The 24,986-nt window shown below is 53.9% G+C and overlaps 2 long non-coding RNA genes across 2 annotated transcripts in view; one reads left to right on the top strand and one right to left on the bottom strand.

Annotated features, from left to right (window-relative positions):
* Window positions 1-8,950, top strand: part of LOC127462860 (uncharacterized) — a 41,850-nt gene extending 32,900 nt beyond the window's left edge. Inside the window, exon 3 of the long non-coding RNA XR_007900578.1 lies at window positions 8,795-8,950. This is a non-coding gene — a long non-coding RNA (uncharacterized LOC127462860). The remainder of the gene's footprint in view (window positions 1-8,794) is intronic.
* Window positions 1-24,986, bottom strand: part of LOC127462858 (uncharacterized) — a 96,856-nt gene that overhangs the window by 63,787 nt on the left and 8,083 nt on the right. The window lies entirely within an intron of this gene.

Here is a 24,986-nt window from a genome sequence, read left to right as displayed (position 1 = left end):
CCGGATTTTTTCCCATTTTTTCCCATTTTCACACATTTTTCCTCATTTTTACCCCATTTTCACGGATTTCTCCTCATTTCCCCCATTTTCCCACAGTTTTTCCCAATTTTTTCACATTTCCCCAGATTTTTCCCCATTTCGCCCCCATTTTCTCGGATTTTTCCCCATTTTCCCACATTTTCCCAAATTTTTTCCCACAGTTTCCCAGATTTTCTCCCTATTTCCCCAGATTTTTCCTCATTTTGCCCATTTTTTCCCAGATTTTTTCCCGATTATTTTCCACATTTTCCCAGATTTCCCCCCTTTTTTTCCCACATTTCCCCGGATTTTTTCCCAATTTCCCCCCATTTTCCATGATTTTTCCCACATTTTTTCCACATTTTCCCAGATCTTTCCTCATTTTCCCCCATTTTTCCCAGATTTTTCCCCATTTTTCTCAGAGTTTTTTCCCCAGATTTCCAGATTTTCCCAGAATATTCCCCATTTTCCCCCCATTTTTTCCCTACTTTCCCAGATTTTTCCCATTTTTTCCCCTTTCCCCCCCATTTTTTCCACATTTTTCCCAGATTTTCTCCCATTTTCCCCAGAATTTCCCAGGGTTTTTCCCAATTTTTCCCCATTTTTCCAGTTTTTTCCCAATTTTTTCCCCATTTTCCCGGATTTTTTCTCCATTTCCCCCCATTTTCCCAGATTTTCCCCCATTTTTCCCACATTTTCCCAGATTTTCACACATTTTTCCCCATTTTCCCCCTTTTTTTCCTCAGATTTTCCCACATTTTCCCATATTTTTCCCCATTTTCCCCAGAATTTCCCACATTTTCCCCCATTTTTCCCCATTTCCCCGGATTTTTCTCACATATTTCCCAGAATTTTCCACAATTTCCCCATTTTTCCCACATTTTCCCAGATTTTTCTCCAGATTTCCCCCACATTTTTCCCCCATTTCCCCACATTTTCTTAAATTTTTGGGTCCCCAGTTTTCCAAATTTCCCCAGTGGGAAAAAATGGGGGGAAAAAACCAGGAATTTTGGGGAAAATGGGGACAAATTGGGGAAAAAAGTGGGAAATTTGGTGAACACGAATGAAAAATTGGGAAAAATGGGGGAAAATTTGAGAAAAAAGTGGGAAATTTGGGGAAAATTGATAAAAATGGGGAAAAATGGGGGGAAATTTAGGAAAACTGGGGGAAAATCCGGGAAAATGTGGACAAACGGGGGAAATTTTGGGGAAAAAGTCAGAAATTTGGGGAAATGGGGGATTTTGAGGGGAAATGGAGGGAAAACTGGGAAAAAAGTAAGAAATTTGGGGAAAACAAGTGAAAAATCAGGAAAAATGGGGGATAACTGGGAAAAATTAGGGGAAATTTAGGAAAAACTTGGGGAAAAATGGCAGAATTTGGGGAAAATGGGGAAATTTGGGAAAAATGGGGTGAATTGAGAAAAAAATGGGGGAATTTGGGTAAAATTGGATGAAAAATTGGGGAAAGTTGGGAAAAATGGGGAGAAATTTGGGGAAAATGGGAAAAAATGGGGGAAATTTGGGAACAATGGAAGGAATTTGGAAAAAAAATGGGGAAAAATTGAGAAAAATGGGGAAATTTGGGAAAAATGGGGGAAATGGGGGGAAAATTGGGGAAAGAGTGGGAAATTTGGGAGAAATGGATGACAAACTGGGAAAAATGAGGGGAAATTTGGGAAAAACTTGGGTGTCCCCACCAGGTTCGGCCCCGCCATGGCCCCGATAGCCCCGGGATCAGGTGAGACCCCTACCCCATGCCCTGACCCCTCCCCCTCCCCGAGGTCACTGCCCTGACCCCCCGAGTCCAGGCTGTCACCCCTCCCCCACCCCGTGGCCCCTCCCACACTTTATGGTCCCTTCCCCATTCTGTGGCCCCTACCCCATTCTGTAGCCCCTACCCCACTCTGTGACCCCTCTCCCACTTCATGGCCCCTCCCACACTCTCTGACCCCTCCCCCACTCTATGGTCCCTCATCCACTTTATGGCCCCTCCCCCACTCTCAGACCCTTCCCCCACTTTATGGCCCCTCCCCCACTCTGTGGCTCCTGCCCCACTCTGTGACCCCTCCCCCATTCTGTGACCCCTCTCCCACTCTGGGGCCCCTCCCCCACTTTACGGCCTCTCCCCCACTCTGTGACCCCTCCCCCACCGACAGCTTCTCCCTGCAGAGAGAACAGCCAACACACTATTTCACTTCTCACTTTAACAAAGCTCTTTTCTCCTTCAAGACCCTCAAAGGCGCCAAGGCCACATAGGAGGCCACACACAAACAGTACTCCTCTTCCCACTTGACTACACCTTCTCCCTCACTGTTCTACAGGGAACACCAGGAATCTGCTGGCAGAGGCCTCTCGTTTCCCATCAGTAGCTCAGCACAAGGAGCTAAAGGAGCTCAAGCCTTAGGCCACAAGAGCTGACAGCGAGGAAACTTTGGGAGCAAACTAATGCTGCTAACACGGACCCAGTTGAATCCAGCACACAATCACAGAATCCAAGAGTCCTTCAGCTTGGAAAAGACCTCCAAGCTCACTGAGTCTTGTGCAGCCCCTCCCCGACCGCCTGCAGGGACTGGATGATGCTTTGCACAAGCACCAAAAGGAATGTTGTGAAAGCCATGGCCTGCAGGAGGACACAGAGAAGGGTTTGGTTGGGGCTGGGAAGGAGGGAGCTGGCGCTGGGGGAGCGGGGATGGAGCCTCGGGGATGTGGCGCAGCAAGGACAGGGGCCCAGGCAGCTGGCAGGCGGCAAGGCCTCACCCCCTGCCCCAGCAGCAGCACCGGGCCCTGCCCAAGGCGCTCCTGCCAGGGGCTGGACCCTGCAGGCAGGGGCAGAACCCACTCCCTGGGGCGGCCTTGCTGCCCTGGCCCTCGTCCGGCCCAGCCTCTCCCTGTGTGCGTGCTCCCCACAGCACAGGCTGCACTGGGCAGCATCCCCTGATGGGCCCTGCAGAGCTGCCCCACGGGGACACTTCCCTTTTATGTCACAGGTGCCACAGCCTGTCCCAGCCAGCCCTGCCCATTGTCCCCACCCCGGCTCAGTGACTCACAGTGGCCCCTGGCAACCAAAGAACCAAAGCCCTACACCCCCAGAGTGCAGCCCTACCCATGTGCAAGGGGCCCCCAAAGGGTTCCCTGCACAAAGCAGCCCCTCCAAACCCTTGTCAGATAGAAAACTGGGGGACGTGACCCTTGGATGCTTTTAGTACAGAGATACAAGCTTTTCTTGAATAATGGAGGGGGTCACTTTTTTATTATTAATATTTACAGTTATCCATTTGGGGACAGGATGTCCTACAGGCTAATGTGGTGTCACATTTGGAGTGAAAAGTACTTTTCAAAGAAACCCAGGGTGCATGGGTGATGCAGAGGAAGCTGCCAAGTCACCCAATGTGAAGCTCAACACTGCTTTGCAACAGCACTGCCCTTTCACACACATCTTTGACAAAGACAAAGATGTCAGGGTTTAGTTTCTAAATCAGTAACACTTGACAAGACCTCTTTATGAACTGACAGCAAGAGAACTTAGGAGCAGCTTAGGGTTGGCAAGTGTAGGAGCCAAGAAGAGAAGGGCTGATGGGTATGTCATGAACACTGACAGCTGGATGGTCGTGGAGCTGACCAAGGACTGCCAGATACAAAAGACATCACCTGCTGGACTTGGCCCAAACACCAGCCCCCTCCTCTCCCTTCTCAACCACTCAACCACAGCCTGCACACACCCACACCTGCCAGGGCCAACTGGCTGTTTCTCTTCTCTTTTCTGCCTGGGGGCGAAGGAAGAAGGACAGGGGGGGCATTTGCCTTCGGGCCAGAGGGAAGGGGAAGGAGATCCCCCCAAATCCATCCCTGGCAGGATGGGGGCTGGAGGAGACATTGGGGGACCCCCAAGAATATTTTCGAGGGGAAGAAAGGATGGGGGCACCCACAGGGGGTTAGGGGGGGGAGGGACCCAGGAATCTCGTGGTGGGACACTGGGGAGTTCCCAGTAGTTTCTTGGGGGGGTGGACCCCCAGCAGTCCGGGGTGGAAAAACGGACGGAGGAATCCGCCGTAAAGGGTGGGTGACACCCAAAAGACTCTAGGAGGGGGTCGGGAGGGGCCCCGGAGTCCTGAAGAGTGTTTGGGGGTCCCCAGGAGGGAGTCTGGGGGTCTGAGGTGGTCCCAGGAGATTTTCAAGGGTTAAGGGGATGCACAGGAGATTTGGGGGAGGAGGGGGAAAGGCGGAGGGTCCCCAGGAATCTTGGGGGGGATCTGGGCGGTTCCCGAGAGTCTTGGGGAAGATTCGGAGGGGTCACCAGGAGCCCCCGGACCCCCTGAACTCACCCCACACCACCATGGCCTCGTTGGGGCCGCACGTGAAAAACAGCGCGGCGGGGGGAGACCCTGGGGCCGGGATCGATCGGGACCAATCGGGTTCAATCCCGATCCTCCCCTCCCCCGCCATCACCGCCCCGCTCCCAGCAGCCCCCGCGGAAGTTTCGACGTTCTATTGGGTGACTCACCGGCACAAGGACAGGGGCCCAGCAGAATTTGGCAATGACGTCATTCCAGCAGAGTCGTTCTATTGGCTGCGACCCACGAGGGAGCCCCAAAACCTGTTCATGGCTTGGGGGGGAAGGACAGCCGGTACGGCCAGGAAGGGGGTGCAGAGGGTGTTCAAGTGCCCAGGAAAGGGGCAAAAAACTTTCCCCTCTCCCTCCCAGTGCCCCCTCAGCCCATCCCAGTGTCTCCCCTCTCCCCCAGTGCCCCCTCAGCCCATCCCGGTCTCTCCCCTGCTCTCCCAGTGCCCCCGTCCATCGAGGCCCCAGCCCGGCCCTGCCCCCTGCTCTGCTCCGGTCTGGATTTCTCCCCTGCAGGGGCAGCTGAGGTGGTTCCAGGGCGGGCGGGAGCTTTCGGGGCAGAGGGTGGCTCCTGACATGCTGCTGGAACCGCCCCTGTCTGGGCGGGCCCGTCAGCCTGGGGCACCTCCCCACCCGAGCCTGGGGGACGGACCGGCAACTGGGAGGGGCTTTGGGAAGGAATGGGGAGGCTGAGAAGGGGTTGGAGGTCGTGGGGGTAAGTGGGAAGGTGTTTGGGGGAGTTTGGGGGTTTGGGAGGGAGGTTGGGGAGATTGGGGCAGCTGTGAGGGGTTTTGGGGAATCGTCGGGGATGTGGGAAGGAACTGGGAGAGAGTTTGGGGGCATACTCAAGGGGAAGGGGGCAACTAGGAGAGGGTTTGAAAGGTCCTGGGAGGGCTGGAGGTAACTGGGAGGGGTTTGGGGGCATCTTGTGGGTTTTTGTGGGTCTGGGAGGCAGTCTGGGGGCCTTGGAGGGTTTAAGGGGAAGTTGGGAGTGTCCTGTGGGACCGGGATGGGATTTGAGGGTTCCTGGAGGGGCTGGGAGGGCTTTATGCCTTTATACTGCGGGCATTGTCTAGTATTGATGGGGGTAATCCGTGAGTTGACTGTTTCATAATCATCCAAATTTTAACAAGACTTTGAAGGTGGTCAACCTCAGTTTGAAGCAGCTCATTTTTAGCAACAAATTTATCCGATTTTTCTCCCGTTTCCCTCTCAAAGGCTAACGATGACTTCAACAGCACATTTTCTGATTTCAAAACAGTAGACTCAACATCAGAAATCCATTCATGACTTCCCTGTCACCACTCCATCCGAATGTCTGTGCACTCACTGTGACCTGAGAGAAACCTGCCTGTTTGCAGCGCACTGACTGGGCAACTTTTCTTTTTGCAGGTGGAAAAGGGCAGATAAAGAAAAAACAGATGGGTCCAGCAGAAGTGATGCTGCTTCTGTCAAAAGCAGAGCAGAGACCGAAAGCACTTTAGGAAGTTGCTTACAGAAGCACTTGTGCATTCCAAGTTACAGCTCAGGTGTCTCAGTGACTTGTCCAACATGGGAGCTCCTTTTCCATTTCTCAACCCCCAGATTCCTCAGGAGTAGGAAACTGAAAACACTGACTGAGAAAAGCTCCATTCCTTCCTAATAATTGTGCTTTGTCCTTCCCATTTGACAGTGCTCTTGGAAATGTGCTGGTGTGATCTGGATCTGGGAGCAGCCCTGACCTCCCACAGCCCTGACCACACACACCTCATCCAACGGCAGGAAGAACCTGCCTGGCTCCTGCTGGGGTTCTCACCACCCACCGACAGCTTCTCCCTGCAGAGGGGTGGGCAACTACCCAGGCAGGATGAGACCTGACCCCAGCAGGCAGCAAAGTCCCTGCCCTGGCACAAAGAACCCCGGAGCACAGGGACCCTGCTCTGTAGGACAGCCCCGGGCATCCCTGGCTGCACCCCCACCTTTCCACCCCGCAGCCATCCCTGGGAGAAGGAGCCCACCTGCGCTGTCCCTCTGACGGTGCTGCAGGGAAGGCCTGCCCTGGAGAACATCCTCCTCCTGTGCAACAGAGAAACTGGGAGAGTCCTGACAGATGTGCAAGGCTGTGGGATGTGGTAGCTTTAGGAGATTCCTCCAGGAACACAAGCGACATTGCCCTGCACCTGTAGACTCACTCTGCAGAGGAGTGTGAAGTTGTGTCCCCAAGTTGTGTCTCAGCTGAACACCTCCCATCTTTCTGCTGCCTTTAACCTCCCTTTGCCTTTCTTCTCTTCTCTCGTGCCTACAGGCAGTGCCCTCGGCCCTGCTGGGCTGTGCAGAGGAGCTACTCCTGGGCAGAGCTGTGTCTCTGCAGTGCTGCCCGCTTGCCAGGATTTCCCTGTGTGCCAGGAGCCCGGCCCAGCTGAGCAGCACAGCAAGAGCCAAAGGCAGCCCTTTCTCTGCCCCTCTGGGTTCCCCGCAGGTGTCCCTGGGGCTCCAGGGGAACCTGCTGTGGAACAGACTGAAGGAAACAATGATGTTCCCTCTTCTCACCTCTTCAGTGACACTTCTTTCCAGCAGTGACACTTCTTTCCAGCAGTGACATTTCTCCTCTTAGAAAATTACCAGGGTATGATGATCACCTTTTCTAGTTTCATCATTACACAGGACACCAGGAGGGTGACAGCAAAGGATCTGGTAACTCCCTGGCACAGCGGGGGTTTTCCTGGAGTCACACAGAGAAATGTGTCAGGGCTCTGAGAGGTGTCCAACCCTGAGCTGGACTGATGCACACACGGGGGTGTTCAGAGACACGAGTCCTTCCCTGGCACACACACAGGCAGTTCATTGCAGCAGAGGCAGTGTCTCCCTGGGCTCCTGCTACCACTCCCAGAGCCTGGAGCCACCTCAGCCCTGTAATGCTCCCACCCTGCCCACTCCTACACTTCAGATGAACATTGGGGTTTTCTAGTCACTGGAACTGCCCAGACCAGCCCCTCCCTGGTCCCCCCATCTCCCTGCCCCGCCCCAGCCCAGCAGAGCAGCACAGTCGTTTCTGGTCCTGCAACAAGAAAGGGAGGCAATAGAGGACAGGGACAGTGACTGCATGTCTGGACTGCTCAGGAGATCATCAGCTCAGGCGGCAGCTCCTGCAGCCCCAGGGCCAGACCCGCTTCCCAGTGGCCCAGGCAGCTGCTGCCACGTGGGCACAAGCTCTGCTGCCCAGGAGGGTCCTGTAGTGCAGGGTTTTGCAGATGGCCACGTAGCGGTCATAGGACATGATGGTGAGAAGGGCAAGCTCCGCTGTGATCAAGAAGAAAAGCAAAAAACACCTGTGCAGCTCATCCTGAGTAGGACATGCCCCTGGTGTTCCAGAGGGAATTGGTCATGGCTTTGGGGAGAGTGGTGCAGATGCAGCCCGGGTGTGTGAGGGAGAGGTGGAGCAGGAAGAAGTCCCTGGGGGGTGTGCAGGTGGTGGTGGCAGGCTACGGCGCTGAGGATGAGGCCGTTGCCCAGGAGGGCAGCCAGGGAGATGCCCAGGAAGAAGCAGAAGTGCAAGAGCTGCAGCCAGGAGGAGGAAGTGGGGGATGGAGTTGCTGTTGGACATGAGCTTCCTCCGGGCATCAGGAAATGTCCAAGGAGGAAAAGGCCGTGAAAACTTTGGGACAGGTTTCCTAGATCAAACCCATGAATTCCTCTGAGCATCTACCCTCATCCCAAGTATCTGCAGTCACACATATAGAGATTCTGGACTGTAGAAGACAGGCTTAGCATGACTTTAAGATGATTTCTTCTTAATTTTTTGATTTATTTTTCTACTGCCAGGTCTGAGAGGGGCATCGTGGAACCAAAGGAACCTTGAGACATTTCAGAATCCCACATGTGTTGGGTCTGTCTGAGCTGGAGTTCATTTTCTCACTGCAGGCGTCACAGTGCTGTGCTTTGCATTGGGAGCTGCAAAGGGGTTAATCACACCAGTGCTTTGGCAACTGCTGAGCAGGGCTGGTGCAGCATCTGCTCTGTCGGCTTCGTCCCCTGAATCGGGGCAAGATCATGGGAGACGATACAGACAGGTCAGTTGAGCCAAATGGACCAAAGGGACATTGCAGAATATATGGCGTCAGCTCAGCTACAAGAGCTCAGGAAAGGAACAGGAAAGGGGGAAAATCCATTTTTTTACAATACATGCCTTCTGAGCGCTTCTCTGTGTGGTGAAGCCCTGCTTCCCATGAAGTGGCCAGGTATCGCTGCTGACAGGAAGTAGAGAGAAAATCTTTTTATTTTCCTCTTCACTTATGCATGCGCAAACTTTGGCTTTTGCTTTAGTAAAGTGCCTGATCTCAAGGTAGAAATAATTTTCCATCTTATTCTGTCTCTTCTCTCTGGCTGGGAAGGGCAGCAATAGAGCAGCTTGGTGGGCACCTGGCATCCAGGTAAGGTCAACCCACTGCAACATTGCAGGCTCTCATGGAACCAAAGGACTGCTGGGAGACTGGGGGAACTCACGGAATCAAGTGGCCGTCGTGGCACTGCCCTGCATCATAGAAGCAAATGTTCCCTGGGAAACTACAGAAACCAGGGACTTAAGGGACATCATTGGGATGTACGGGACCTCATGGAATTAAACAAAGCGTGGGATATCTTTGGAACTTCATGGAATCAAAGGGATAAAACAAAAGAATTAAACCCCATGACCAGAAACCATTGGATCGAACATTTCTTTAATATGCCAGCTGGGGATTCATGGGGGTACTCTGCCATGCATGAATCAAAGAATCAGTATAAATTTCAGAGTACAAATACAGTGATACTTGAAAGACCCTCCCCTTCACAAGCAGTTCAAAATTCTCTTATGATTTTAGGGTCATATAGCCTCTTGGATTTTATTCGTTGAGCAAGACTGCCATCTAGCGTCCATTTCTTCTGGGAGGGGTAGTCATTTTCACAGAGTGGTCTTCTCCCTTAGTAGGCCTCGTAGCATCTCTGATTGATCTCTCTGACCCCTAAACCCTAAACTAAATGCTTTAGGACCAGCTAAGACGTGTCTTAGAACTTCCCATTTGCTTAAACAATGTATAACTGACTTTCTTCTTAACAGAACAATCTCTTATTAAACAAGTTTTCTGAGGCCTGTAAGCTAATTTCTTGAAGATGGGCATATGATACACTCTCTATTAGTTTCCATGTATCATCTACATTCTCTCTCCTACAACTAATTGTAGTCTTAAAAGAAAAGAAAAGACTGCTACCATGCCAAGAAAGCAAACCCCTTTGTTGATTAGGATTTTTATCTAAGAAAAACTTGTGATTTAGGAAGCCATTAAGGATGGAGATCCTCTCTCATTTCAGTGCCATTGTGACAATATGGGGCCTCATGGAACACATGGAACACAGAACACTGCACATTCCCAAGCAATCAAGGGGCCATTGTAACACTCCAGGGCCTCATGGAAGACGGAGGCCCCGCAGAGAGACCTCAAATCAGAGGTTTGGGCAATCCTCAACCAGAGGAAGTTCAACAAGGGGAAGTGCCAGATTCTGTCCCTGTGATGGGGCAACCCCAAATGTCCGGACAGACTGGGAATGATATTCTGCATAGCAGCGCTGGAAAATGGCCTCTGGGGTCCTGGTGGATGGCCAGTTGGTCAAGAGTCAGTGGTGCTCTGGCGGGGGCTCACTGCTCGGTCACAGGAGGGTTTTCAGACACACGAGTCCTTCGCTTGCACACAGACACAGACAGTTCATGGCAGCAGGGGCAGTATCTCCTGGGATTCCTGCTGCCACGCCAGGAGCCTGGATACACCTAAGCCCTTGTGGGGTGCCACCTGCTCTGCCACTATCTGAGATGCCCCACCGCCTGAGAGATGGAAACGCGGAGCTCTGTCCAAGAGAAGCACATCCCAGAGCTGCACGCATGGGCTTTGCCGGGATTTAGAACCGTAAATGCAATGTGACACCGAGACACTCTTTGTCCCACATAACTTCAAGGTCTCCCCAGGAGGTTGATGGCAATTGTTCTTGCTCAGGGTCATCTCCCCACACCAACAGCAGGTGTGTGCTCAAGACTTGTCTGTGCAATGCAACCAGGTACACCCTGTGTAGTTCTTCCAGTCTCTCCAAGGAAGGCAAAAGAATCTCTGTGTCCCGGGTGAGAAGCCAGTGCTGGAAGTTGTGGTTCTCTTGTGAGTGCCAAGAGCGGATGGCAGGTCTGTGATGAATGCCCTGAGGAGATGACCTGGGTTTTCCAGTGCACATGGCAATAGATCACACCCTGCTTTGGTGGTCACTTATGTCCTTCGGAGGTGACAGAGATGGGAAAGAGAATGAAATCTTTGAATGTGCCTCTGAGTGCCCCTCAACCTGCTGCAAATGTGCAGATTCCAGTACATCCAGTTCAGGTGTGACAGGCTGTTCCCTGGTCCTCTGAGCAAGAAGAGCTGGACGAGGGACACAGCAGAACTCGCTTACTGAGCCTGCATCTCCATGAATCCCAAAGCAAGTGCGAGGGGTTATACCACGTCCGAGTTTTCTCAGGGGAAGGTGTTTCTCCCATGCATTACCTCCCCGTGGCACTGGTGCCACAGCCCCCGACAAAACCGCAAGTGGTCTTTGTCCCTAGCAAAGTGCTCCTACTGCTAGCAGGGATGATCCACGGGAAAGGCAAGGAGAGGTTGAGCCCGGAGGGCACTGAGCCCGGAGGGATATTCTCGACCATTCTCGCAAGACGAACCCGGCCCCGCCGGTTCTACGGTGCAGAGCACGGATCGCTGCCGCGCTGCCGCTGTTGTCGCCTGGCCTCCGCCTCGAACCAGTACCCGAGGAGAGCCCGAGAGGCGCCGACGCCTCTCTCAGCCCCGGGGCGGTTTTGTCGGAGGAAGACAGGGGAGGAGGCGGAGAGGAGGCGGTCCACCAGGAGCAGAGAGTCGGGGCTGGCGGGGGCAGCGAGGCGCCGGGAAGCGGATCGGCGGCTGCGGCGCTGTCGGGGAGCGGGACTGGCGGCGCTGGTCGCGGTTTTGATCTGTGCGAAGGGCTGGCGGCCGGAGACCGTATCCATTCCTACCGGCAGCTCCCGGGTCACAGCCCCGAGCTCCTCGTAAGCGCTACTAAATGGTCCAGACAGCTGCGGCCGCCAACGGGGTGGCTGTTGGTGACAGGAGACGGTCTTTCCGCCGTCATGGGAAGGCGACTCTGTATTCCTGGGCCCTGGCGGACACGGACTCATTGACACTGTCGTCTTCAGAGATTTCAGGGGATTCTCTTAGAAACAAAACTCGGTTAATTGGTTCTACGGCAGAGCAAATTAGCACCCCTATGAAAACATGGTTTTTCATTCCTACACAGAGCGCAGGCTTGCGACAGAATGCCTGAGTGCAAAGTGATTTATACAGCACAGGGCAGCGCAAATCTGGGCATCCTGCAGTCAGCTGCCATGTGTGTCCCTAGCTTCTCTTGAGGCATTGTCTCCTGGTTACTCTGATCCACTCCAGGCAGGAGCCACGATTCTCTGGTTCATGAAGATCTTTCTCTTTGGATAGGAGGAGGGGTTCTTTCCTTACCTGGAGTGTGGAAAAGACAGAGAGTAAGGGTCCGCAAGATTTGGAGTGTCACTCGTCAAGGATCTTAACACTACATCTCGGACGTGTTGTGAAGAAGTTGTGAAGGTAGACAGTGCGAAGGAGCAAGGTGCAACCAAGCCAGACCAAGCGTTAGAGGTGGTGAGAGGAAAGCAAAGCAGTAAGAAAGGAGAGACCTCCAGCCATGTGGTCCTGGCCTCAGGAAGGATGGTTGCAGGACCATCATTCATTAGCCTCTCAGTAAAAATGCAGAATTCTCAGCTTCCTCTAAATGTGTTATCTCTCCTCTGATACTTAAGATGGTAGAAAATTTTCAGGAGCCTACAGGTATAAGGAGGGTGAACTCGATAATGCTCTTCCACCTGGGAAGCATGTGAAAGCCTCTGTTTCCTGTGGTGTGATGGGTGCCTGGGATCCCTCTGGACTTGATTTAGGGAAGGGGCTGGGTGTAAGGGTCTCCATCTGCCAAGCCCCCAGACCTTCAACTGCCCTGGGTGGGCCAGGGCTCTCCTAGCCCCACCAGTCGCAAGCAGCACTCTGGCAGTTGCCCCATGTGCTCCCTGCATGTGCGTCAGGGTCTTCATCCTGTTCCCTGCTCATCCCTCAGTACATTCCCTAGGGCATATGCTCTCCTTGCCATCGCTGGAGCTGGGATATCCAGCAGCCCTGCTGGAGCCACGTTCCTCTCAGACTTTGTGTTTTCGCAGAAGAGAAAGGCAAATCTAGAGACACTGGGCTGCTGCCCAGCAGGGCTCATCTCCCTTTCCCGGGGAGCTGGGAGAGAGGCATTCTTCCCAGGCAGATGAAGAAGGACAGGGGAAAAGCCACAGAAGCGGAGGAGACACGTGTTCCCCGAGGAAACTGCAAGCAGCCCAGAGAGCTGAGGACAGCACGGGAAGATGTGAAAGGTGCAGAAGGGTAGAAGCCCGGAGCTCCCAAAAGCACAATCAGTGTGTGTGCAGCAGAGCAGGTGATTGCAACTGGGGATGGGAGGACTGCACTGCGAGCTGACCGGGAACAATCTCTGCCCATGAGTGAGACCCCAGAGCCAGGCAATGCTCAGAATGCCATCGGCTGGGGGACCCAGACGGGTTGTTGCGTGGGGAGGGAGAAACCCAAAGAGAGCATTTGAGGTACTGAAAGTACAGTTCATTTCTTGGCCCTCCTGCTTCCTTTGTTCCCCCTCTAAGAGATTCGTTTCTGGCAGCTCTCTTCTCTCGGCACAGGGTGGAGATTTCTGACACTCTCGGCAAACAGGCAGGTTCGTCTCAGCATGAATTTTGGCTACCTCGTCGTCACTTTCTGCCTGGTACACCTCCTCTCTATATCCCAGCTTTTCATAAATGCATTCTTTTTCCTCCCAGGAAATAGTCAACTGCCTTTTCAGACCCCGTGGGGGAATACAACTGAACAGAGAAACATCGCTGCAGATCATGTACTTGCTGTCCTTCATGTGTTCACTCCAGGTGATCTTACTTCTCTAAAGAAATAAAGAGGGAAAGAAGAGAAGGCTCAGACAGACCTCCTTCTTTCTCTCTGATCGCCACTTCAACTTCGCTATCCCTCTCCGTCTGTCCTCTCCTCCACATGCTGCCACCAAAAGATATCTCGGCTCTCTCTGCAGTCACACATTTCTCCTTTTCTAAAGAAAATCAGGAGATCATTCCAAAGCTGTTCCAGGTCTATCAAACTCTCATCTCACTAATTTTATTAATGCATCCCTTTCAACCTTCAGACTGCCTCTGGCACGACTTCCAGTTTTCCCCGGCTGGTAACATATTCAAATCTCTCTGTTTGCAGTGGGCCATGGCTTACGGGGGCTGCGATACACCGGGAGACCGATCGACGTCTGTGGGGAGCGGAGCTGTCAGCAGGAGCATTTCTGCTGGAGACAAATAGCACCTTAGTTTTAGACTTGGGCTGTGGCACCAGTTCTACGCCCAAGCAGTGCATGGGTGAAGCACCTGCCCATGAGAAATCACGGCATGGCATCTCCCACCCACTTTGGACCAATGGAGATACAGTCTCCGTGATGAGATCCCAGTTGTATCACTTCTCCTGCTCAGAAGACTAGGGAACACCTGAAATATGTATGCTTGTCCTGAAAACAGAGAGCTCTAACTATTTGGGCAGCCTGGAGAAAACTGGAGGTCGTGCCAGAGGCAGCCTGGAAGCAGAATCTGACGCATTATTAAGTTTAGTGTGATGAGGATTTGATAGGCCAGGGGTAAATTCAGTGTTCTAGCACTGGTGCCTCTTGCGCTGTGCTGTGCTTTTTACGTCATTCGGCATCCAGGTACTCAAGCCTGTTCTCTTTGTATGGCTGAAAACCCTGTTTTAATAGAAGCGCTAATATCCAACTCGTCTCCATGACGGTGCCCGGAGAGCCAGAGGACGGTGGAAAGACCATCACCCGTCACCCACAGCCGCCCCTTTGGCGCCCGCAGCTCTCTGGACCATTTAGCAGCTCTCTGGACCATTTAGCACTGAGGAACTCGGGGCTGTGACCCGGGAGCTGCCGGTAGGAATGGATAAATTCACCGTTTCCTATGTTGGCATGTGAGCACTTGGTGATTTCACTGCTCTCGCTGGTCTCTACCAATGGGTCCTGCTGCACCTGGGCTCTACCTGCAGACACTGGCAGGGAGATGAAGAAAAGCCGTCGGAAGTGTTTTTGCACTGGATGTTTGTTCCCAAAACAAAGGGTACAGCAGCAGTCAAGCCAATACGGAGAAGAATTTTAAGAGGATATAAAGGTGTGTAGTAGATGAAATGTCATTTCATATTTGCTGGAGAGAGGTGAGCGGAAAAGAGAAGTGGATTGGTGAAGTCACTGAAGAATGGAAAGCTGCGGGATTAAGCCAAGCGAAGAGAGGAAGAAAAGTAGGAAAGGGGAAGGACGGACTGCACGAATTCACTGAAAGACAGAGAGTAAAGCAAGGAAAGAATAACGGCTGGACAAAGAAAAAAGCGATGAGTGTTCCCAGGGAATACTTTATGGACAAGAGGGAGGGAGGGTTGGGAAGATAGTTCAGGAGAAGAGCTTTGTGAAGAACCTACCAGACAGGAGGGCAGCCTCGAGGAATATGCACGTCCACCCCAGGGGGCTGCCCCGGCCCCTACGGTCTCCGGCCGCCAGCCCTGCGCACAGATCAAAACCGCGGTCAGCGCCACCAGCCCCGCTCCCCGACAGCGCCGCAGCCGCCGATCCGCTTCCCGGCGCCTCGCTGCCCCCGTCAGCCCCGACTCTCTGCAACTGGCGGGTCGTCTCCTCTCCGCCTCCTCTGCCTTCCTCTCCCTCCTCCCCTGTCCTCTTCCGACAAATCCGCCCCGGGATTGGGACCGGCGCCGGCGCCTCTCGGGCTGTCCTCGGGTGCTGGTTGGAGGCGGAGACCAGGCGACAGCGGGGCAGCGCGGCGGCAGTCCGTGCTCTGCACCGTAGAACCGGCGGGGTCGGGCTGGGTGGCAGGGGTGGTGTTTGGTATCGAGGATCTTCAGATTGACAGGCCATGTGCTTCTTACACCGTCATCGTCTCTTCCCTCACATCTCTCTTTTGGCACGTACAGACTCCTGAATTGTCCTCCAGGGCAAGCGCTTGTGGGAATGGTCCAGGGGCACGAGAGGCAGAACATCCCTCCGGGTTCAGTGCCCTCCGGACTCAACCTCTCCTGGCCTTTCCCGTGGAACATCCCTGCTAGCAGTAGGAGCACTTTTGCTAGGGACAAAGACCACTTGTGGGTTTCTCGGGGGCTGTGGCACCAGTGCCACGGGGAGGCAGTGCATGGGAGAAACACCTTCCCCTGAGAAAACTCGGACGTGGTATAACCCCTCGCACTTGCTTTGGGATTCATGGAGATGCAGGCTCAGTAAGCGAGTTCTGCTGTGTCCCTCGTCCATCTCTTGCTCAGAGGACCAGGGAACAGCCTCTCACACCTGAACTGGATGTACTGGAATCTGCACATTTGCAGCAGGTTGAGGGGCACTTAGAGGCACAGTCAAAAATTTCATTCTCTTTCCCATCTCTGTCACCTCCGTAGGACATAAATGACCACCAAAGCAGGGTGTGATCTATTGCCATGTGCACTGGAAAACCCAGGTCATCTCCTCAGGGCATTCATCACAGACCTGCCATCCGCTCTTGGCACTCACAAGAGAACCACAACTTCCAGCACTGGCTTCTCACCCGGCACACAGAGATTCTTTTGCCTTCCTTGGAGAGAACGGAAGAACTAGACAGCGTGTATCTGTTTGCATTGCACAGACAAGTCTTGAGCACACACCTGCTGTTGGTGTGGGGAGATGACCCTGAGCAAGAACAATTGCCATCAACCTCCTGGGGAGACCTTGAAGTTATGTGGGACAAAGAGTGTCTCGGTGTCACATTGCATTTACGGTTCTAAATCCTGGCAAAGCCCATGCGTGCAGCTCTGGGATGTGCTTCTCTTGGACAGAGTTCCGCGTTTCCATCTCTCAGGCGGTGGGGCATCTCAGATAGTGGCAGAGCAGGTGGCACCCCACAAGGGCTTAGGTGCATCCAGGCTCCTGGCTTGGCAGCAGGAACCCCAGGAGATACTGCCCCTGCTGCCATGAACTGTCTGTGTCTGTGTGCAAGTGAAGGACTTGTGTGTCTGAAAACCCTCCTGTGACCGAGCAGTGAGCCCCCACCAGAGCACCACTGACTCTTGGCCAACTGACCATCCACCAGGACCCCAGAGGCCATTTTCCAACGCTGCTATGCAGAATATCATTCCCAGTCTGTCCGGACATTCGGGGTTGCCCCATCACAGGGACAGAATCTGGCACTTCCCCTTGTTGAACTTCCTCTGGTTGAAGATTGCCCAAACCTCTGATTTGAGGTCTCTCTGCGGGGCCTCCGTCTTCCATGAGGCCCTGGAGTGTTACAATGGCCCCTTGATTGCTTGGGAATGTGCAGTGTTCTGTGTTCCATGTGTTCCATGAGGCCCCATATTGTCACAATGGCACTGAAATGAGAGAGGATCTCCATCCTTAATGGCTTCGTAAATCAGAAGTTTTTCTTAGATAAAAATCCTAATCAACAAAGGGGTTTGCTTTCTTGGCATGGTAGCAGTCTTTTCTTTTCTTTTAAGACTACAATTAGTTGTAGGAGAGAGAATGTAGATGATACATGGAAACTAATAGAGAGTGTATCATATGCCCATCTTCAAGAAATTAGCTTACAGGCCTCAGAAAACTTGTTTAATAAGAGATTGTTCTGTTAAGAAGAAAGTCTTACATTGTTTAAGCAAATGGGAAGTTCTAAGATACGTCTTAGCTGGTCCTAAAGCATTTAGTGTAGGGGTTAGGGGTCGGAGAGATCAATCAGAGATGCTACGAGGCCTGCTAAGGGAGAAGACCACTCTGTGAAAATGACTACCCCTCCCAGAAGAAATGGACGCTAGATGGCAGTCTTGCTCAACGAATAAAATCCAAGAGGTTATTTAACCCTAAAATCATAAGAGAATTTTGGACTGCTTGTGAAGGGGAGGGTCTTTCAAGTATCACTGTATTTATACTCCGAAATTTATACTGATTCTTTGATTCATGCATGGCAGAGTACCCCCATGAATCCCCAGCTGGCATATTAAAGAAATGTTCGATCCAATGGTTTCTGGTCATGGGGTTTAATTCTTTTGTTTTATCCCTTTGATTCCATGAAGTTCCAAAGATATCCCACGCTTTGTTTAATTCCATGAGGTCCCGCACATCCCAATGATGTCCCTTAAGTCCCTGGTTTCTGTAGTTTCCCAGGGAACATTTGCTTCTATGATGCAGGGCAGTGCCACGACGGCCACTTGATTCCGTGAGTTCCCCCAGTCTCCCAGCAGTCCTTTGGTTCCATGAGAGCCTGCAATGTTGCAGTGGGTTGACCTTACCTGGATGCCAGGTGCCCACCAAGCTGCTCTATTGCTGCCCTTCCCAGCCAGAGAGAAGAGACAGAATAAGATGGAAAATTATTTCTACCTTGAGATCAGGCACTTTACTAAAGCAAAAGCCAAAGTTTGCGCATGCATAAGTGAAGAGGAAAATAAAAAGATTTTCTCTCTACTTCCTGTCAGCAGTGATACCTGGCCACTTCATGGGAAGCAGGGCTTCACCACACAGAGAAGCCGCTCAGAAGGCATGTATTGTAAAACAATGGATTTTCCCCCTTTCCTGTTCCTTTCCTGAGCTCTTGTAGCTGAGCTGACGCCATATATTCTGCAATGTCCCTTTGGTCCATTTGGCTCAACTGACCTGTCTGTATCGTCTCCCATGATCTTGCCCCCGATTCAGGGGACGAAGCCGACAGAGCAGATGCTGCACCAGCCCTGCTCAGCAGTTGCCAAAGCACTGGTGTGATTAACCCCTTTGCAGCTCCCAATGCAAAGCACAGCACTGTGACGCCTGCAGTGAGAAAATGAACTCCAGCTCAGACAGACCCAACACATGTGGGATTCTGAAATGTCTCAGGGTTCCTTTGGTTCCACGATGCCCCTCTCAGACCTGGCAGTAGAAAAATAAATCAAAAAATTGAGAAGAAATCATCTTAAAGTCATGCTAAGCCTGTCTTCTACAGTCCAGAATCTCTATATGTGTGACTGCAGATACTTGGGATGAGGGTAGATGCTCAGAGGAATTCATGGGTTTGATCTAGGAAACCTGTCCCAAAGTTTTCACGGCCTTTTCCTCCTTGGACATTTCCTGATGCCCGGAGGAAGCTCATGTCCAACAGCAACTCCATCCCCCACTTCCTCCTCCTGGCTGCAGCTCTTGCACTTCTGCTTCTTCCTGGGCATCTCCCTGGCTGCCCTCCTGGGCAACGGCCTCATCCTCAGCGCCGTAGCCTGCCACCACCACCTGCACACCCCCCAGGGACTTCTTCCTGCTCCACCTCTCCCTCACACACCCGGGCTGCATCTGCACCACTCTCCCCAAAGCCATGACCAATTCCCTCTGGAACACCAGGGGCATGTCCTACTCAGGATGAGCTGCACAGGTGTTTTTTGCTTTTCTTCTTGATCACAGCGGAGCTTGCCCTTCTCACCATCATGTCCTATGACCGCTACGTGGCCATCTGCAAAACCCTGCACTACAGGACCCTCCTGGGCAGCAGAGCTTGTGCCCACGTGGCAGCAGCTGCCTGGGCCACTGGGAAGCGGGTCTGGCCCTGGGGCTGCAGGAGCTGCCGCCTGAGCTGATGATCTCCTGAGCAGTCCAGACATGCAGTCACTGTCCCTGTCCTCTATTGCCTCCCTTTCTTGTTGCAGGACCAGAAACGACTGTGCTGCTCTGCTGGGCTGGGGCGGGGCAGGGAGATGGGGGGACCAGGGAGGGGCTGGTCTGGGCAGTTCCAGTGACTAGAAAACCCCAATGTTCATCTGAAGTGTAGGAGTGGGCAGGGTGGGAGCATTACAGGGCTGAGGTGGCTCCAGGCTCTGGGAGTGGTAGCAGGAGCCCAGGGAGACACTGCCTCTGCTGCAATGAACTGCCTGTGTGTGTGCCAGGGAAGGACTCGTGTCTCTGAACACCCCCGTGTGTGCATCAGTCCAGCTCAGGGTTGGACACCTCTCAGAGCCCTGACACATTTCTCTGTGTGACTCCAGGAAAACCCCCACTGTGCCAGGGAGTTACCAGATCCTTTGCTGTCACCCTCCTGGTGTCCTGTGTAATGATGAAACTAGAAAAGGTGATCATCATACCCTGGTAATTTTCTAAGAGGAGAAACGTCACTGCCGGAAAGAAATGTCACTACTGGAAAGAAGTGTCACTGAAGAGGTGAGAAGAGGGAACATCATTGTTTCCTTCAGTCTGTTCCACAGCAGGTTCCCCTGGAGCCCCAGGGACACCTGCGGGGAACCCAGAGGGGCAGAGAAAGGGCTGCCTTTGGCTCTTGCTGTGCTGCTCAGCTGGGCCGGGCTCCTGGCACACAGGGAAATCCTGGCAAGCAGGCAGCACTGCAGAGAGACAGCTCTGCCCAGGAGTAGCTCCTCTGCACAGCCCAGCAGGGCCGAGGGCACTGCCTGTAGGCACGAGAGAAGAGAAGAAAGGCAAAGGGAGGTTAAAGGCAGCAGAAAGATGGGAGGTGTTCAGCTGAGACACAACTTGGGGACACAACTTCACACTCCTCTGCAGAGTGAGTCTACAGGTGCAGGGCAATGTCGCTTGTGTTCCTGGAGGAATCTCCTAAAGCTACCACATGCCACAGCCTTGCACATCTGTCAGGACTCTCCCAGTTTCTCTGTTGCGCTGGAGGAGGATGTTCTCCAGGGCAGGCCTTCCCTGCAGCACCGTCAGAGGGACAGCGCAGGTGGGCTCCTTCTCCCAGGGATGGCTGCGGGGTGGAAAGGTGGGGGTGCAGCCAGGGATGCCCGGGGCTGTCCTGCAGAGCAGGGTCCCTGTGCTCCGGGGTTCTTTGTGCCAGGGCAGGGACTTTGCTGCCTGCTGGGGTCAGGTCTCATCCTGCCTGGGTAGTTGCCCACCCCTCTGCAGGGAGAAGCTGTCGGTGGGTGGTGAGAACCCCAGCAGGAGCCAGGCAGGTTCTTCCTGCCGTTGGATGAGGTGTGTGTGGTCAGGGCTGTGGGAGGTCAGGGCTGCTCCCAGATCCAGATCACACCAGCACATTTCCAAGAGCACTGTCAAATGGGAAGGACAAAGCACAATTATTAGGAAGGAATGGAGCTTTTCTCAGTCAGTGTTTTCAGTTTCCTACTCCTGAGGAATCTGGGGATTGAGAAATGGAAAAGGAGCTCCCATGTTGGACAAGTCACTGAGACTCCTGAGCTGTAACTTGGAATGCACAAGTGCTTCTGTAAGCAACTTCCTAAAGTGCTTTCGGTCTCTGCTCTGCTTTTGACAGAAGCAGCATCACTTCTGCTGGACCCATCTGTTTTTTCTTTATCTGCCCTTTTCCACCTGCAAAAAGAAAAGTTGCCCAGTCAGTGCGCTGCAAACAGGCAGGTTTCTCTCAGGTCACAGTGAGTGCACAGACATTCGGATGGAGTGGTGACAGGGAAGTCATGAATGGATTTCTGATGTTGAGTCTACTGTTTTGAAATCAGAAAATGTGCTGTTGAAGTCATCGTTAGCCTTTGAGAGGGAAACAGGAGAAAAATCGGATAAATTTGTTGCTAAAAATGAGCTGCTTCAAACTGAGGTTGACCACCTTCAAAGTCTTGTTAAAATTTGGATGATTATGAAACAGTCAACTCACGGATTACCCCCATCAATACTAGACAATGCCCGCAGTATAAAGGCATAAAGCTCTCCCAGCCCCTCCAGGAACCCTCAAATCCCATCCCGGTCCCACAGGACACTCCCAACTTCCCCTTAAACCCTCCAAGGCCCCCAGACTGCCTCCCAGACCCACAAAAACCCACAAGATGCCCCCAAATCCCTCCCAGTTACCTCCAGCCCTCCCAGGACCTTTCAAACGCTCTCCTAGTTGCCCCCTTCCCCTTGAGTATGCCCCCAAACTCTCTCCCAGTTCCTTCCCACATCCCCGACGATTCCCCAAAACCCCTCACAGCTGCCCCAATCTCCCCAACCTCCCTCCCAAACCCCCAAACTCCCCCAAACACCTTCCCACTTACCCCCACGACCTCCAACCCCTTCTCAGCCGCCCCATTCCTTCCCAAAGCCCCTCCCAGTTGCCGGCCCATCCCCCAGGCTCGGGTGAGGAGGTGCCCCAGGCTGACGGGCCCGCCCAGACAGGGGCGGTTCCAGCAGCATGTCAGGAGCCACCCTCTGCCCCGAAAGCTCCCGCCCGCCCTGGAGCCACCTCAGCTGCCCCTGCAGGGGAGAAATCCAGGCCGGAGCAGAGCAGGGGGCAGGGCCGGGCTGGGGCCTCGATGGACAGGGGCACTGGGAGAGCAGGGGAGAGACCGGGATGGGCTGAGGGGGCACTGGGGGAGAGGGGAGACACTGGGATGGGCTGAGGGGGCATTGGGAGGGAGAGGGGAAAGTTTTTTGCCCCTTTCCTGGGCACTTGAACACCCTCTGCACCCCCGTTCCCGGCCGTGCCGGCTGTCCTCCCCCCCAAGCCATGAACAGGTTTTGGGGCTCCCTCGTGGGTCGCAGCCAATAGAACGGCTCTGCTGGAATGACGTCATTGCCAAATTCTGCTGGGCCCCTGTCCTTGTGCCGGTGAGTCATCCGATAGAACGTCGAAACTTCCGCGGGGGCTGCCGGGAGCGGGGTGGTGATGGCGGGGGAGGGAAGGATCGGGATTGAACCCGATTGGTCCCGATCGATCCCGGTCCCAGGGTCTCCCCCCGCCGCGATGTTTTTCACGTGCGGCCCCAACGAGGCCATGGTGGTGTGGGGTGAGTTCAGGGGGTCCGGGGGCTCCTGGTGACCCCTCCGAATCTTCCCCAAGACTCTCGGGAACCGCCCAGATCCCCCCCAAGATTCCTGGGGACCCTCCGCCTTTCCCCCCCCTCCTCCAAATCTCCTGTGCATCCCCTTAACCCTTGAAAATCTCCTGGGACCACCTCAGACCCCCAGACTCCCTCCTGGGGACCCCCAAACACTCTTCAGGACTCCGGGGCCCCTCCCGACCCCCTCCTAGAGTCTTTTGGGTGTCACCCACCCTTTACGGCGGATTCCTCCGTCCGTTTTTCCACCCCGGACTGCTGGGGGTCCACCCCCCCAAGAAACTACTGGGAACTCCCCAGTGTCCCACCACGAGATTCCTGGGTCCCTCCCCCCCCCAACCCCCTGTGGGTGCCCCCATCCTTTCTTCCCCTCGAAAATATTCTTGGGGGTCCCCCAATGTCTCCTCCAGCCCCCATCCTGCCAGGGATGGATTTGGGGGGATCTCCTTCCCCTTCCCTCTGGCCCGAAGGCAAATGCCCCCCCTGTCCTTCTTCCTTCGCCCCCAGGCAGAAAAGAGAAGAGAAACAGCCCGTTGGCCCTGGCAGGTGTGGGTGTGTGCAGGCTGTGGTTGAGTGGTTGAGAAGGGAGAGGAGGGGGCTGGTGTTTGGGCCAAGTCCAGCAGGTGATGTCTTTTGTATCTGGCAGTCCTTGGTCAGCTCCACGACCATCCAGCTGTCAGTGTTCATGACATACCCATCAGCCCTTCTCTTCTTGGCTCCTACACTTACCAACCCTAAGCTGCTCCTAAGTTCTCTTGCTGTCAGTTCATAAAGAGGTCTTGTCAAGTGTTACTGATTTAGAAACTAAACCCTGACATCTTTGTCTTTGCCAAAGATGTGTGTGAAAGGGCAGTGCTGGTGCAAAGCAGTGTTGAGCTTCACATTGGGTGACTTGGCAGCTTCCTCTGCATCACCCATGCACCCTGGGTTTCTTTGAAAAGTACTTTTCACTCCAAATGTGACACTACATTAGCCTGTAGGACATCCTGTCCCCAAATGGATAACTGTAAATATTAATAATAAAAAAGTGACCCCCTCCATTATTCAAGAAAAGCTTGTATCTCTGTACTAAAAGCATCCAAGGGTCACGTCCCCCAGTTTTCTATCTGACAAGGGTTTGGAGGGGCTGCTTTGTGCAGGGAACCCTTTGGGGGCCCCTTGCACATGGGTAGGACTGCACTCTGGGGGTGTGGGGCTTTGGTTCTTTGGTTGCCAGGGGCCACTGTGAGTCACTGAGCCGGGGTGGGGACAATGGGCAGGGCTGGCTGGGACAGGCTGTGGCACCTGTGACATAAAAGGGAAGTGTCCCCGTGGGGCAGCTCTGCAGGGCCCATCAGGGGATGCTGCCCAGTGCAGCCTGTGCTGTGGGGAGCACGCACACAGGGAGAGGCTGGGCCAGACGAGGGCCGGGGCAGCAAGGCCGCCCCAGGGAGTGGGTTCTGCCCCTGCCTGCAGGGTCCAGCCCCTGGCAGGAGCGCCTTGGGCAGGGCCCGGTGCTGCTGCTGGGGCAGGGGGTGAGGCCTTGCCGCCTGCCAGCTGCCTGGGCCCCTGTCCTTGCTGCACCACATCCCCGAGGCTCCATCCCCGCTCCCCCAGCGCCAGCTCCGTCCTTCCCAGCCCCAACCAAACCCTTCTCTGTGTCCTCCTGCAGGCCATGGCTTTCACAACATTCCTTTTGGTGCTTGTGCAAAGCATCATCCAGTCCCTGCAGGCAGTCGGGGAGAGGCTGCACAAGACTCAGTGAGCTTGGAGGTCTTTTCCAAGCTGAAGGACTCTTGGATTCTGTGATTGTGTGCTGGATTCAGCTGGGTCCGTGTTAGCAGCATTAGTTTGCTCCCAAAGTTTCCTCGCTGTCAGCTCTTGTGGCCTAAGGCTTGAGCTCCTTTAGCTCCTTGTGCTGAGCTACTGATGGGAAACGAGAGGCCTCTGCGAGCAGATTCCTGGTGTTCCCTGTAGAACAGTGAGGGAGAAGGTGTAGTCAAGTGGGAAGAGGAGTACTGTTTGTGTGTGGCCTCCTATGTGGCCTTGGCGCCTTTGAGGGTCTTGAAGGAGAAAAGAGCTTTGTTAAAGTGAGAAGTGAAATAGTGTGTTGGCTGTTCTCTCTGCAGGGAGAAGCTGTCGGTGGGGGAGGGGTCACAGAGTGGGGGAGAGGCTGTAAAGTGGGGGAGGGGCCCCAGAGTGGGAGAGGGGTCACAGAATGGGGGAGGGGTCACAGAGTGGGGCAGGAGCCACAGAGTGGGGGAGGGGCCATAAAGTGGGGGAAGGGTCTGAGAGTGGGGGAGGGGCCATAAAGTGAATGAGGGACCATAGAGTGGGGGAGGGGTCAGAGAGTGTGGGAGGGGCCATGAAGTGGGAGAGGGGTCACAGAGTGGGGTAGGGGCTACAGAATGGGGTAGGGGCCACAGAATGGGGAAGGGGCCATAAAGTGTGGGAGGGGCCACGGGGTGGGGGAGGGGTGACAGCCTGGACTCGGGGGGTCAGGGCAGTGACCTCGGGGAGGGGGAGGGGTCAGGGTATGGGGTAGGGGTCTCACCTGATCCCGGGGCTATCGGGGCCATGGCGGGGTTGAACCTGGTGGGGACACCCAAGTTTTTCCCAAATTTCCCCTCATTTTTCCCAGTTTGTCATCCATTTCTCCCAAATTTCCCACTCTTTCCCCAATTTTCCCCCCATTTCCCCCATTTTTCCCCATTTTTCTCAATTTT

This window comes from Manacus candei, unplaced genomic scaffold (genome assembly GCF_025592945.1).
Source record: "Manacus candei isolate 608988 ecotype Guabito, Panama unplaced genomic scaffold, ASM2559294v1 h1tg000142l, whole genome shotgun sequence".
In the NCBI taxonomy this organism is placed as follows: Eukaryota; Metazoa; Chordata; class Aves; order Passeriformes; family Pipridae; genus Manacus; species Manacus candei.
This window is presented reverse-complemented; position numbering and strand designations above follow the sequence as displayed.